Below are 15,314 nucleotides of genomic sequence, written 5' to 3'. Positions count from 1 at the left end.
CCATTATAAGTAAGGAGGGTCTATAACACACTGAGAGCAGCCAACATGACTCATCCTATGAGCTGTGATATCAAAAACCTGGTAAAATGTCCTAGGGCTGAGGATGGATCAGCACCTTGTTGCTAATATTACTCGCAGTATTGCTAACTGTTTCAGTGATTTATTGATAGAGCTTACATAACACATCTTAAAATATAAGAAAAGAACAACAAATGTGATTGACTGCTAAGCTGGTAGTGCTGGTATAGGGAGTAGAGCTAGTTGTTCTCAGCCTTCAGTCTAAAAGTCAGTGAATATTTGAGAATATGTTGCATTAGGCCAAAACAAAATGTATAGTAAGCCTTCACTTTTAGCTTGTTCATATTAACTCCATATAAGCCTGCTGATCTGTGTACACATTCTGGCTGTGGATGATTTTGGGACTGAGACTTAACCACTTGTTCAGTGGTCGTTAGATAAACTTCAAGAACATACAAATATGTGGTTTTTACTCATTCAGAACTGGTCTCCATTCAGAGCCAGGTAAGCCACTTAAGTATTGATACATAGTGCCAAATTACATTATTATTATTATTATATTTTTATATATATTCTTACTTCTCAGTACCAACACAATTAGAGTACTGGATTTAGCCAGCCCTGTGACTACACATGACCTGTACTGGTATGGAAGACATATTCCCTTCATTCAATAACTTTGGCCTCATGTATAAAATATTTATGTGACATTATTTTTCAAACAAAAACAGTGAAAAAATGACAAATATCTGCAGATTATCAGCCTCTCAGAAGAGAGGAGTTTCTTCATATATCATTGTAAAACTGAATATTTTGGTATTTTGGGTTTGGGCTTTTGATTGAAAAAATACATTTAAGATTTTAAGATGTCATCTTCAGCTCAGCAAAAATTTCTTGACCATCTGTTGATGTTTTATAAACTAAATGATTAATTGATAATCACCAAATTTTAACATTTTCTGTCTCAAAAAGATGCAGAAAAACTAGTCCATGCATTTGTTACTTCCAGGCTGGACTACTGTAATTCATTATTATCAGGCTGCCCCAACAAGTCTCTAAAGACTCTGCAGCTAATTCAAAACGCTGCAGCACAATTACTGACAGGAACTAGAAACAGAGACCATATTTCTCCTGTGTTAGCTTCTCTACATTGGCTCCCAGTCAAATCCAGTGTAGAATTCAAAATCCTCCTCCTCACATACAAAGCCCTTAATGGTCAGGCTCCATCCTATCTTAAAGACCTTATAGTTCCCTACAATCCCACCAGAACATTGCAATCCCAGAATGCTGGTTTACTGGTGGCAGAGCCTTCAGTTATCAGGCTCCTCTACTGTGGAACCTTCTCCCAGTTTGGGTCCAGGAGGCAGAAACACCCTCTGTACCTTTAAGAGTCGGCTTAAAACTTTCCTCTTTGATAAAGCTTGTAGTTAGGGTTGGCTCAGGCTTGAACCATCCCTTAGTTATGCTGCTATAGGCCTAGACTGCTGGGGGATCTCCCATGATACACTGAGCTTCTCTCTCTAACTCACTCTCTTCATCAGTATGGATTCATATTCCATGTTACATGTTACTAACTCAGTATCTTCCCTTTCCTGTAGTATTGTGCTCTTCTGTCTCTGTCTCCTCTTCTGTCTCTTTCTGCAGGTATTTCTTCCTCTGGAGCTGTAGAGTCTGATCTGTGATGACAAGTCTCCTGCTGCTCCTACAACTCCACTCAACACCTGCTGCTAGAATTACAAATTACTTATACTGCTATTAGTTGTATTGCTGTGTTAGCAGTTAATACTTTAATTATCACTACTATCATTACTACTGCTGTATTACTGGCCTCACCTTACATTTTATATGGAACCTGTGTTATGCTATGGTCTTCTCTCGCTATTCTCTACCACCCCACCCACCCCTCTCCTTCTCAACCCAACTGGTCGAGGCAGATGGCCGCCCACCCTGAGTCTGGTTCTGCTCGAGGTTTCTGCCTCTTAAAAGGAAGTTTCTCCTTGCCACTGTGCTGCTCTGTTGTGATATGGCGCTATATAAATAAATTGAATTGAATTGAAAAATTCAATTGATAATGACAATAGTCATCAATTGTAGTCCTAGTTTCTTTACATACTCCTTTTGTTCTCTCTGTGTTCCTGCAGTCGTTCTATTATGCCACATAGGTTTGTCTTTTTGCCCTTGTCCTCCTTGCCTTCATCTTTTCTGCTCTGCTAAGCAGCATTCAGCAGTGTAGGACTGATTCTAATCAAGATTAAATAGTGTAATCTGTGCGACAGTATATGTGTGTGCTCTGAGAGGTGGGATATTCAGACAGTGGAGTACAGAGAGAAGGAAAGGCTTAAAGATGTGCACAGGGAGACAGGATTAACCTGAAAACCTGTCCCCTGCTGCTCCACACCACACCTTAAAAAATGAACCACACTTTGTCAGTGTGTTGTCTGATTAATAAAAAACTCCATCTTTAGAGGGAAGCACTTACTGTGTGGTGTTATATCAAACCTTTTTCTCTCTCTCTTGATTCCTTGGATTTCCAAAGTTTTTATTTAAGCAATGGCTCAAATCATGGAATGTATAATGTGACAGGTGTTGTGATACTTCCTGATTTTGCATCTACAGGAGAACCACCCATCACTCTCTGCAATTCAAAGTAACGCTGTCTATCTAACCTTCCCTTTCTCTAAAATTCTTGAGAAAGCAGTCGGCAATCAGTTGTGTGACTTTTTATAGAACGGTTTCACGGATTCAGAGAGCATCATAGGACAGAGACAGCACTGGTGAAAGTTACAAATGACCTCTTCATTGCATCAGACAAAGGACTTGTCTCTCTACTTATCTTGTTAGATCTCAGGGCTGCATTTGATACTATTGACCACCACATCCTGGTACAGAGACTGGAGCATTTTATTGGCATTAAAGGAACCACACTAAAGTGGTTTGAGTCCTATTCATCAGATCAGCTTCAGTTTGTAGACAAATCCACCATGTATACAAAAGTTAGAGAGAGTTCCACATGGTTCTTTTCTTAGACCAATTTTTTCACCTTGTATATGCGTCCTTAAGGAAACCTTAACAGGAGTCACTCCATAAACGTGCATTGTTATGCAGATGACACGCAACTATACTTATATAATGAAGCCTGATGAAACCGATCACTTAGCCAAACCTCAAGGACCTGGATGACCTGAAATTTTCTGCTAATATACCCAGACAGAATTGAAGTTATGGTACTTGGCCCTCAACACCTTAATTACTCTTGATGGCAAGGACGGTCTTTTTCCAGGTACATCAGATACATCCTCTGTCAAAAACATGCAGAAAAACTAGTCCATGTATTTGTTGCTACTTCTAGGCTAGACTATTGCAATTCAGATGCTCATGGTGAAAATTGTTAGGTCTCTCTCAAAGAGTACACTCTAGACCTACTTATATGCCTTTATTTAGTCTCTGCTGTTGGATTACTGGTGTTGTGCAGAAACACAGGTGTTACAAACAGCTCTGAGCTGCTGTGATAAACCATCGGAGTCAAGCAGGTGAACAGGTGGCTTAACTATTGTTACATAGCTTCTCTATGGTTATTTTGTTCCAGTTGCTAAAAGTTTATTTATAAGGTGCTACTTTGTGTTTTCTGAACTGTTCTCCTTTGTCAAGCTTTGTTAAATATGTAATAAAATCAGATTTTCCATCTAGTTTGTCCAAATGGCTTCCTGACAGAAAGTTCAGTAAATATACTTTTAGAAAAACTAGCACTGTCAGCCCATCCAGTTTGACAGTAAAAACCAACCATAACACTTAGAATTGCATTATTAGTTAATACACATAAAGGAAGTGATGAGTATCAGCAGCAAGCTTCAAGCACACCACAGCAAAAGAACAGAAAATATTTTTTTGTGTGGATGAGACTATTGTACTGTATTGTACCTATTGTACTGAAACATGAGAGTTTTGTGTCCATCCAAGTCCAGAAGCACTCCAATGTCAATAACTTACCTCTGAGTATGAACAAATGAATGGGACATATGATTCTGACAGTCATACAGGAAAGGTGCTATGTGTGCACTGTGGCTCTAACATGGCAGACAGTCGTACTGCTGGCCTTTTAGACATAATCAATGCTTTTTACAAGGCATGGGGCTGCTTGCACATCTGCTGCCCTATCAGATGTCCCCTCCCTGTCTCTGTGCCTTTGTTCTTTTTCATCTGTCCTGTTTCTCTCACATTCTCTCCATTCAGGAGGATCTCGGTCAAGTTTGCTGCTCAATGCCCTCTTGTCATTATCTGTTCTTCTCAGCACACACATACACACATAGCTCTTAATCTGTGGCTACAGCACCTTGAAGGAGCAAAAAGCAAGTTCTGATTTAGATGACTATCTAAACAGCTTCAGTGGAGTTTATACTATGAACTAGAGGCCAGGGAATGTTGCCCGTGAATCTATAGGCACTGTATGAAACAAACTGGCTTTTATTTTCTCTCTCACTTACATCTTAATCACCCACTAGTAACACTTCCCCTCTCTGCAGTAGTGCTGTCCTTTATCTGGCTGTCCACACACTGCAGTTTATCACCAGCAGGCGCTTTCAGCACAGTCATGCAGCCTGATGTCCTGCCTGTTCCAGGGACGATTTAGTGTATTTTAATCTTGGCAGTAGAGTTACTATTGACTTACATCAGTTTCATTGTCTGTACTAAAAAGAGTACTGGTGTTACAGTCTTGAAAGTAACTACTAGCAAAAAGTTAATGCAAGAAAGATCTTACTGTTCACAGACAAGTATTCAGGTGTTTTTTGAAAGCAGCTTTGTGAGATCCAACACCTTCTATTTCGTATGAACTGTGCCCTCTTACAGGCTACACTCTTGGTCTCTCCACTATAAAACCCCATCTTATGCTGCATCCTTCACTGGCTCACTCGACTAAGGTCCAGGTGACCAACATAATTATTCATCGCTGGTTTTGTCATGATGTTGCATCTGAGGCAGAGTCCTTAAGTTGCCAGTGCTCTAAAGATTAGCAAATTTCTGCTACGTGCTAAGCTATTGTCACTCAGGCTGTGTTACTAGCAAACACCTGCTGGCTAGCTGCAGCAAGTTAAATAATTACTTGCAGCCTTCTCACTTACTTGCTATTCTGGTTTAGTGCAGCTAAAATCCCTGCTCCCCTCTCTGGCTTATTCTCCTGTGCTGTCAACAGAGTGGTCCTCTAGACAAATGTCCTCTTCAGTGGTTCATCAAATTGGAAGTATTGCCACTAGGATAAGCGATGTCATGCACTGTGCTTACACACAGTGGCTATTTTATCCACCACTTGTTCTCTCTGTGTCATACGTAACACCAAATCCATAATGCTCCAATACACCAGCCCAAAATGATGCTGGCAGGTCATCTAATTGAACTTTGTCTTGACCAGCTGCCATTTCCAAAAGTGACTGACAGCTGCACTCAACACTTCATCCATGCCACCTCACAGGTTTCATTGGGTTATAGGCATGAGACTTTGTGTGAGACTGAGAATTGAGATCTGAATTATGGTAGATACTAAAAGAGTAGAGAGTGGAGTATGTTATCCTACAGAAATGCATACAGCATACTATGTGGTTTTGTCTGTATTGTGGAGAAGGTGTGAAAAAGAGCATAGATGAGTTAAGAGTAATACCAGCTAATTATCCAAGTATTTGAACAACAAATGCAAGAGGTGGAATGAAAGCTGAAGAACAAGTGTGAAGAGAGGAGAGTTTCTGAAACCATACAGGAGCAGCTGAAAGAACAACAGAAAAAAGGCACGCCAAGTTGGGCTGATATTGTGAAAACGCCAAACCAAAGGAAAAAATACTTGGTGTTAATAGTGTTCTCAAGGAATTAGATTAAAGGAAATCAAGAGAACAGAATACTGTAATGTTTGGAATAAAAGAGCAATATTTGGAAAACCGACAGTGACATCAGAAGGACTTGGATGTCATAAAAATGTACCGTAATTTCCGGACTATAAGCCGCTACTTTTTTCACACGCTTTGAACCTTGCGGCTTAAACAATGATGCGGCTAATTTATAGATATAGAAACATTTAGACACCTGCGGCTTATAGACAAGTGCAGCCTGTATATGTACTTTTTTTTTTTCTTTGTAAATTTAGTGGGTGCAGCTTATATTCAGGTGCGCTCAATAGTCCGGAAATTACGGTATTTGAAACAGAGAAGGTCTTCTGCTCCAGACATTTGACTTTCGTCTGCTCTGAACTACCTCTGCAGGATGCAGCAGCTGTGGCTGGCTGTTTGTTTGGGGAGTGCTTGATTTGACGTGCAGCATAGAGAGAGGAGCATAGATTTAGCTGTGGGAGGCCAAAATAGTGATCGCGATTGATATTCAATTAATTGTACAGCCTTAATTGAGGGAATACTTAGGCAGTGTATTTGTGAATGAACCTGAAGGGCACATAGCAAAATTTCCAAGACTGAAAGTCAGCAAAGAGAACATTATATAATACTGTAGATACAAAGCTGTTCCTACAGAATGTTAACATCTATAAAACTCACATAATACATCCTTGGGTTTTAGAGGAATTGGCTTCTGTGATTACTGAACATTTAACAGTATCATATAATCCATAGGTAAAAGAATTAGTTTTGCCCAGTAAAAGGAAGGAGGCACAAATTAGTGCAATTTTCGTGAAAGGATACACATTTTTAGAGGGAAACAATGTGTCAGTTAGTTTGACATCTGTACTATGTAAGACAATGGAAAATCTAATCAGGACATATGTATTTGGGCATATGAAGTCAAAGACTTTTTAGCAGATAGCAGTATGAATTCATATCTGGAAGATACACCCACACCATCCTGTGCCCCGAATGCCTGTTCTTCCTCTGTAACTTTGGTGAGTAGGTACAATGTCCCTCTGAGTAACTGAGTAACAGTCAGCAGTTTAAACTGCTCCAATCAGACCAAGCAAGTTCAAGAGTAATGCTGAACTGTAGACCAGTTAAAAAGACTCTGAAGTCATTAAAAACTAGCATTCATCTCCGATATATAAGAATTCTAAACAGAGTTTGGTGGGTTTGTTACACTTCTGGCTCCAGAAGTTGAGGATACACTGTTTGGCCATGTTTCAGTTCAGTAAGTGGGACTACGCAGCCAGAGCTCCGATTAAGTGATTAACAGAATTTGTTTTCTGTATATGAAAACCACCTAGCTGCTTAGACCCAGAGCCCAACAGAATGAATTACCACGTGGCTGCAGGATTAAATTTTGTTGCTTTGAGAGGGAACTCCTTAAAATTATTCCCACTGAAGTGTTTCTCTGAAAGAAGAAAACCTTCACAGTGCAGTGCAGCCAACAAATGATATTTTGTATAATTATGAAGCTGACTTGTGAATAACTGTGCAATTGTGAATGTTATTTTAAACTAAGTATATTGTGGTATATATCTTGTTATTTGTTGGGGCATCTATGCCTTTATTGATAGTGACAGTGAATGGAGGAAATGTGGGGAAGGAGAGCAGGGGAATGACATGCAGTGCAGGGTCTGGCTGGCTGGGAGTCGAACCAGGGACCAGCTGCTCAGGGCACTCATGTTCATGTGGTACGTGCCCTAATCGTTCAGCCATTGTATGTACCTCAGTGCAATACATACATACCCCGAACTGTGACTAGCAAACTGAATGGGTCAGATTTTGTATTTGAACCATCCCACCCTTAATCCTGATACAGTACAATCACCCAGCTCACAGTATTAGTATGCAGTTGGGTTAACTACAATACATTTTACAAATCCGTAAACAATGTGTTCGTAGAAGGGATGTCACAAGAACCAATACTTCTGTACCAAGCCAATGCCAATATTCTGAAAAGTTGTTTTTCTACTGCACCAGCAGTTCTTCAACTAGTTTGTTAATTTTTATTAATTATTTATTATTATTAACAAGCTGTCAAATTTCCATCTGTACAGAATAATACTGCTAATACTGCCTAGACTTTAACTAGGGTGAAATCACTGTAAAACCTAACAGCACATCTTAACAAAAGAAGTAAGTTAATATAACTTAATCCTCATAGAAGGTTGAAGTCATTCATTTGCACAAATTTGACTGTACTCTAAACTGAATTTCTGATTTCTGTCTTACATTTTTGAAGCACCTTAAGTATCCAAGATGTAATATGTAATTCCAATGAGCTGCATTAACTCATTTCCTCTGAGTTGACTTCAACTTCAATATCACTAAAATGACCAGCTGCTGAACTTTTGGTTCTTATATTTGAGGTTGTATATGCAAACACATACACACAGACATTTTATATATATATATATATATATATATATATATATATATATATATATATATATATATATATACACACATATTTGTAGTCAGTTATTTTATTGAGCCTCACAAACTTTACAAATTTACTTTACTTCTTCCTTGTTTTCATGATAATAAATTGAATATTTCTGGGTTCTGTCTGGTTTCCAATGTTTTGTAAATCAAGCGCTAAATTGAGAAAAATTCTGCAGCACTGTGCCCAGACTGTGAGCCCTGAATTTGCCAGTGAGCTCACTCACTCACTCACTTGACTTTGCACACAACGTGCAGAGGGAGGGCGAACAATTGGATTAACAGCAAGTAACAGAAGAACTACACAGCAAGACAGCCCGTTTTGCCGCTGATATAATTTGTCGACCAACTCAGAGCCCAATAACGGCGACACAGCATTGCCTTCCACGCAAGGCTACGTTGCTCTATTTTTTCATAACTCATTTGCACACTTTGAAGCTAGGCAACTGGAATAGCTCGGCTGTTCAAATATCACTTTGCTAGCACATCAAAGTGCCCTCATATTTGAGGTGAGAGACAAGTTAAACCTGACCTATGACCTCCGCCTTCAGTTTGAAGGCCCTGAATTCAACAATGCCCTGTGTAATTTGGTAAACATAGAGGACCTACCATCTAAGGCAACTATTAAGGTAGTTAGATTGGTTGAGTCATATTTGAGTTCAACCGGTACAGTTGACACAGTGTTACTCTCTGATAACACTGATTGACCAGAGCGTCTCTGTTGGTGGCACTGATCAAGAGAGACGTGATTCTGATTCATCAACACATGCAACACACCTTTGCACTCAGGCGTGAAGAAATTGTGAGTTTGGCCCCTCCCATTGCCAAAATAAAAGAGAGATGGCCTGCGCTCTTTCATGAATCCCAGGTGAGTAAAAACTTGAAAAGGGCACATACAAAGGGACATGTATATTACCAGAGGTATCATTGTAGTACTACTTGATCAAGAGCTTAGTTTTGCCTGGCTTCCATTCATGAACATGGATTATTTTAATTAATCTTTATAGCCTGTGTTTTTGGTTTTTTGTTTTCCCTGCAGCTCTACTGTGACTTCAATAGGATCACCAATCAACAGGTATTCATATTTTAATGAATTACATCACTGAATGAAATTTAGGCTTAACATCTTTCTATGTATACCTTGTCTTGAATCTCTTGAATTATGGCGTGAATCAGGACAAGAACAACATCGGTGCAGCAAGAACAGTAGCCCTGGTTGGCATTCCACTGTACTTAAAGGAGGATTCTTCAGATGTCTTTAAAACAGTAACATTATCTTCTGCCCATATCAATAGCTTATTACCCTGATCTATTTTGCCAAATCATTGATCAGTGATAACTAATACTGATAACAAATGAGGACAAATTCAGTGTAATGATCGGCCTGAATGATCCTGTACTCCTATCTTATAGTTTGTGCCCTTGATATTGCATATATATATATATATATATATATATATATATATATATATATATATGTATGTACACACTTTCCAGGATGAGTTAGAGGCAATAAGGAAGCAGTGGCTCTGGTGGCAGTGGTTGGAATTCCTGCAGGTCATCCTTGAGGATCAGGTTGTGATGTCTCACGGATCTCGGACAGATGTGCTGGTGATTTCTTTTGGCCTGGTGTATGCTCTCCATTTGAACTACCCAGAGAAGCTAAGTGGGTTCTTTGAGTTTATCCAGATTGTCCTTTTAAATCTTGATAATTAAAACAGATCAGAGCACTTCCTGGGCATTTTATTGTTAAGCATAATGTGCATCTACAATGAACCACGATCCCACAGTCATTTTCAGTGCACATTTCTGTGTGTTTAACCACGTACTGTGTGACTCACTCAACAGGAAGCTCTTAATTGTTTATTTGTTGTTTTTACTGTTGTGTGATTCTGCATGATTTTTGTGGTGTTTTCACACTTTGTGCACTACCACTACCATGTGACAATAACATTGAATTTTATTTTAAGTTATTGTCTATGTATTATTTTTATAGTTATCCTGTATGATGTCATTTTATTCACCAGCTTCATTTTAGAACATTTCAAATCAAACTGAACCAGATTTTCTAAATTGAGTAATGAGAAAGGAGAACTGTTAGCGAACATTTTCACTGTAATGTTTCTCAGATGTTACAGTTGATGCAGTCAATGAGAGTGTTCAGCATTCAACTAAATAAGCAGTTTAAGTTATTTCAGATATGGTCGTTTGTATTGTGTTACTGCAAATTAAAAGGCTTAAGGTAATTGGTTTCCTTAAATGAACTGAGTGGCCACAACTAAGTTTGAAGTTGTCATAACTCGAATGTAGTGATGAATCTTAACAGAAAAAACCTAAGTCAATAAAACTTAAATGGTATCATTTGAGTAAAGAAGATACATTTAACATAACTCAATTAATGTAAATCAAATAACTTACAGAATTTAATTGTTCTCAACTTCACCTAAGTTGCTTGAATTATGAGCACTTATTACTTTTACTCAATGAAAAAATTCTATATGATCTAATTGTTTGCGTTAGTAAATGCAAATTACTCAAGGTTTCCTCAGTTTGAGTTGATCTAATTCATTGGGTTTCACGGTGATGTTTTGTCAATTTAGTTCACTGAAACGTAAATGCGCACAAAGTGAACTAAATAAGAGTAATACCCATCATTTTTGCCAAAAATTACGCCTGAAAATAGCTGCAAATGAGCAGTAATGCACACACTTTCTATGCATTCTCCCTGCCACCTTGACTTTTTTATGGCAACAATCTATTTAAATGTAATGTATGTCTGTAATGCCCCCTGTTCTCAACAGATAACCACAGATGTAAGGTGCTGCTCAGTGATCAGGGCTAGACAGGTTACAGCCCTTTGGGGCTCAGTCAGGCAGTTAGAGCATCTTACTGGCATCAACCAGCATACAGACGGGAAGCAGATGAGATTTTGCTGCAGTGTGTGCATGCACACACACAAACACACATACATACATACACACACAGAGAAGCTTTAAATCCACTCCCAGTATTCTTAATAGGCCTGCAATGACTCAGGAGGAGAAGGAGGCAACAGGGATGAAGACAGAGAGGTGGTGGAGGGTGTGAGTGATAAAGAGAAGGACAGAGGAAAGGGAGAGAGGGTTATATGATTGAGTAGAGAGAGGTTTGTGGAGACAGGGGGTGAGAGGGGATAAGAATGGAGATGGAGGGTGTGGGGGCAGGGGTGGGAAGGCAACTGGTGTTTCCAGATGAATGAAGCAGGCAACAGGACAACAGACAGAGGCAGGAGGGAAAATGAAGGACAATGGAGGAAGGACATGAATTGGCCTCAGGCATCTAAAGCCATGTGTGAACTGTGCATTTGTGTAGATGTGTGTGGGGGGTTGTGTATTCATTCTGCCAGATCTGTCACTGAGGAACCTGGCCCTTAAACATTAAGACCTAAAGGGCAAACTGGACACAAACACTGCTTTCAATCGTTTAACACTGGTGCAATGTAGCCATCTGACCAGCAGTAGGTAGTACGACTGCACAGAGTTTCATTAGGGAGAAATGACAGTAGACACATCACTGGATGAGCGGGCAGATTTCCCTGTGTGCTGCAACTGCAACTGACACCAACAGAATCTCCTCAGTGAATTCTTTGAATTCCTTGAATCCCAGCTGTCATTTACGGCCATGCTTCTCTCCTCTCCTCCTGTTTCATATACATCTCCATGGAGCAGAGGAGACAGGTTACGTTAAGCACAATAAAGTGTTATAAATGTTTCTAAAACCAAAGATGGACAGACATCAACCCCACACATCTGAAAGTCAGGCCAAACAAACTTTTTTTGAAACGCAGACTATCTGGCAACATTGGTGAGGATGCTAGCAGTTCTCCTGCAGGTCTGTGACAACTTCCCCTCTCTAACAGTCGATCTAGCGGAATACTTTAGAATATAGCCTGTTTCAAATAAAGGCCTGACTCTCCCTGCAGCTGGTTGATAAACGCTACTATTTAAGACCAGGCACATGAAACAAGGTGAGTATTAGCAAGAATATCTAAAACACTCAAATGCTGCAGTCGTATGTCTCAAAAATCTACTGCTGGTCAAGCTGTAAGTTACATACTAAAATTACTACTGGCATCCGTAATTGTACATTCACATTAATTCTGACATACCACACTGATGTAAGCAATGTGCATCCATGATAATTCAGTGAAGTTTGTGTGTGAAAGGAGACCAGTTTAGCAAGAGCAGCCTCTTTGATGGAATTCAGCAGATGGAGCTTCACTATGGATCAAGAGTTTGGGTTCAAGACCTCACTCCACTGGTGGTATTATTCCCTCTTGGCTGAGCACCAGTAGGAATCAGGCCTCTCCTTTCACTCAGCCCTTTGTTTTGCTTTATCTGCCCTCAATTGCCTTAATCGGTGTCCCTGTGAGGGCCAACAGGCCTGATGCTGAGGGCTTAGAGCACAATGGGAACAGAAAAGAGGAGAGAAGAGGAGAGGAGAAGAGAGGAGAGGTTTTGGTTTTCAAAGTCCCTTTATAAAACCATTTTGCTAAACAACACTGGCAAAGTAAGAAAAACCATGTTAGCAAAAAAAAAAAAACGACTTTTTCCGGGGTATAAAATGAACTCAACCAACACATACAAACAACCATCAGATAATAACTTCATAGTTAGCTCCCCATAGCCCACACACATATGAAGTCCTGTAACTTGTCCATTGTATTATAAAAGTATTGTATTATAAAATTCCATCCTGAGTCGAGACTTTAACAGTCCCTGAAAGACTGGCACCAGGTCCACGCACCCAGAGTTCTGGATCTTGTTCCTGCGTGTCAGCCAGATAGCCAACTTTGCAGGCCCACATAAAAAGTTCAACAATGTACAAACAGATTTCTCCTTTGCCCAATATTTTGGGCCAAAAATAAATAAGTCAAAATGAAAAACACATCCCAAATCCCTGAAACAACGTTTTTAACAGCTTAATCAGTGAACCTAGTCTACGACACTCAGACAAATGTGCAAGTGTCTCAATCTCTGAACAAAACACACACTCCTCTCCCACCCCAGGATTCACGTGCGCTCTGTATCTGTTTGTAGCTATTGCACCATGTACAATCCTCCACTGGAGGTCTGCTGTCCGCTTCTCAATGGGCAGCTTGTACAGAGACCACCAGCTGCCCTTCGGGGAAGCATCTGGGCCAAAGAACTCACCCCCCCCCGACTCCCTAACTTCCAAGAGGGACCGGAGATGGAGGACCTTCACACATATTAGGTACAGATCCTTTTTCCCTGCATCCTTGAACTTATCCAGGTGTGGTGACGTGAGAGACAGCAGCCGACCCCCTTTCTCCTGCCACTCCCCCATTGCAGGGAAACAGAGTGGGGAAGCCATACTCACTGCCTTCGCTCCATTGTTCACACAGGGTTTGGTCTCTTATAAAAGGTCTTAAAAGGGGTGGAAGAGCCTCACAGACTTCTGCCACCACCCTGTTGGTGAATGGAAGTGATTTTGCTCCTCTCTCTCAGAACGTTTACCGGCAGAGCAGTCAGCTTCATCAAATGACCTAATTTGGTGCAACCAGCACCTCTGAGGTTGGCCTGCAGGCTGGCAGATTGCAGGGCTAGAGTCTTCAAGAAGCCATTGCAAAACAATGGCTCCTCAAAAACCCACATACCCGGAGTCCGATTATTTGCACGTTGGAACTTAAACCCCTGCCAGGCCTGCAGTACGGAACTGTAGAATGGTGTAAGTCCAGACAGATCCGCACTCGGTACCAGGAAAAGTTGTTTGTCGTAGCCCAAACGCCCAGCTCTTCTCAAGAGCAGCCAAGCTGTGTCTAGCCAGCTTGGACCACTGTTATAAAGGATCCATTGTGCCGTCTGCAGTCTGAAAGCAGCAACTTTGGACTGGATGTCAATAAGTCCTTGCCCATCCTCGGCTACAGGTAGGCACAAGGTTGCTGCCCGGATCCAGTGCTTACCAGACCAGAAAAAGTCCAGGATTGTCCTTTGGATATCTTCTATGAAGCCCCTCAACGGTGTCAGAGGGATGAGTTTGTGCCAGAGAGTCAAGGCAGCCAAGTTATTAGCGACCAGAACTCTTCCCCTATATGACAGCTGGGATAGCAGCCATTTCCATTTAGACAACCCAGCGCACACTTTCTCCTTGATTCCCTCCCAGTTCCTTAAATTGTACCCCTCAGTGACCCTCAAACCCGCAGGACCCAGGCAAAGAAAACCCGCTGAGCCGATCCCTCAACCTGCACAGCAGAGGCTCAATTGCCAGACTATACAACTGGCCAGAGATGGGACAACCTTGCCTTATGCCCCGCTGTACAGAGATTGGTCGACTCAACCCTGCCCCCATTTTCACCAAACACATTACAATGAAGTAAATTTAACCAAGACACAAACCCATCACCAAAGCCAAAAGAGTGGTTCATCCTATCAAATGCCTTTTCCTGATCTAAAGAAACAATACCAATATACCATTGTGACATTTGCACACATCAATGACATCTCTAATAAGAAAAATATTGTCCATAATATTCCGGTCCAGAACACAATAGCTCTGATCCATATGAATAATATTGCCTAGTACTTCTTTCAATCTGTTAGACAGTGCTGTGCAAATCATGACCAATGATGTTCCAAAAAGTTTTAAAGAAGTCTATGGGCAGGCCGTCGATCCCTGGTGCTCGTCCAGATTCCACCTGATTGACAGCAGATGTTAGCTCCTCCAGAGTCAGTTCTTTGTCCAGATCAGCCTTTTCCTCTGCACTGAGCTGAGGAAGATCCTTCAGAAGCTCTTCACGACACTCCAGGTCACAAGCTTCTGATCCAAACAGGCCTGCATAGAAGTCGGTGTCATGCTTCCTCATCACAACTGGGTCAGTAGTAATGCTTCCCCCTGGTAGCTTTAAGCATGTCATTAGCTTTCTCTCTGCCACCGATCTCTCCAGGTTGAAAAAAAAGGAGCCTGGGGCATCCA

The 15,314-nt window shown here is 40.8% G+C and overlaps 1 pseudogene; it reads right to left on the bottom strand.

Moving 5' to 3' along the window:
• Positions 1-13,688, bottom strand: part of LOC108890666 (rho GTPase-activating protein 39-like) — a 36,084-nt pseudogene extending 22,396 nt beyond the window's left edge.
• Positions 13,689-15,314: the final 1,626 nt, after the last annotated feature.

This window comes from Lates calcarifer, unplaced genomic scaffold (genome assembly GCF_001640805.2).
Source record: "Lates calcarifer isolate ASB-BC8 unplaced genomic scaffold, TLL_Latcal_v3 _unitig_1795_quiver_885, whole genome shotgun sequence".
Lineage (NCBI taxonomy): Eukaryota > Metazoa > Chordata > Actinopteri > Centropomidae > Lates > Lates calcarifer.
The sequence above is the reverse complement of the archived record's forward strand: the minus strand, read 5'-3'. Positions and strand labels throughout refer to the sequence as shown.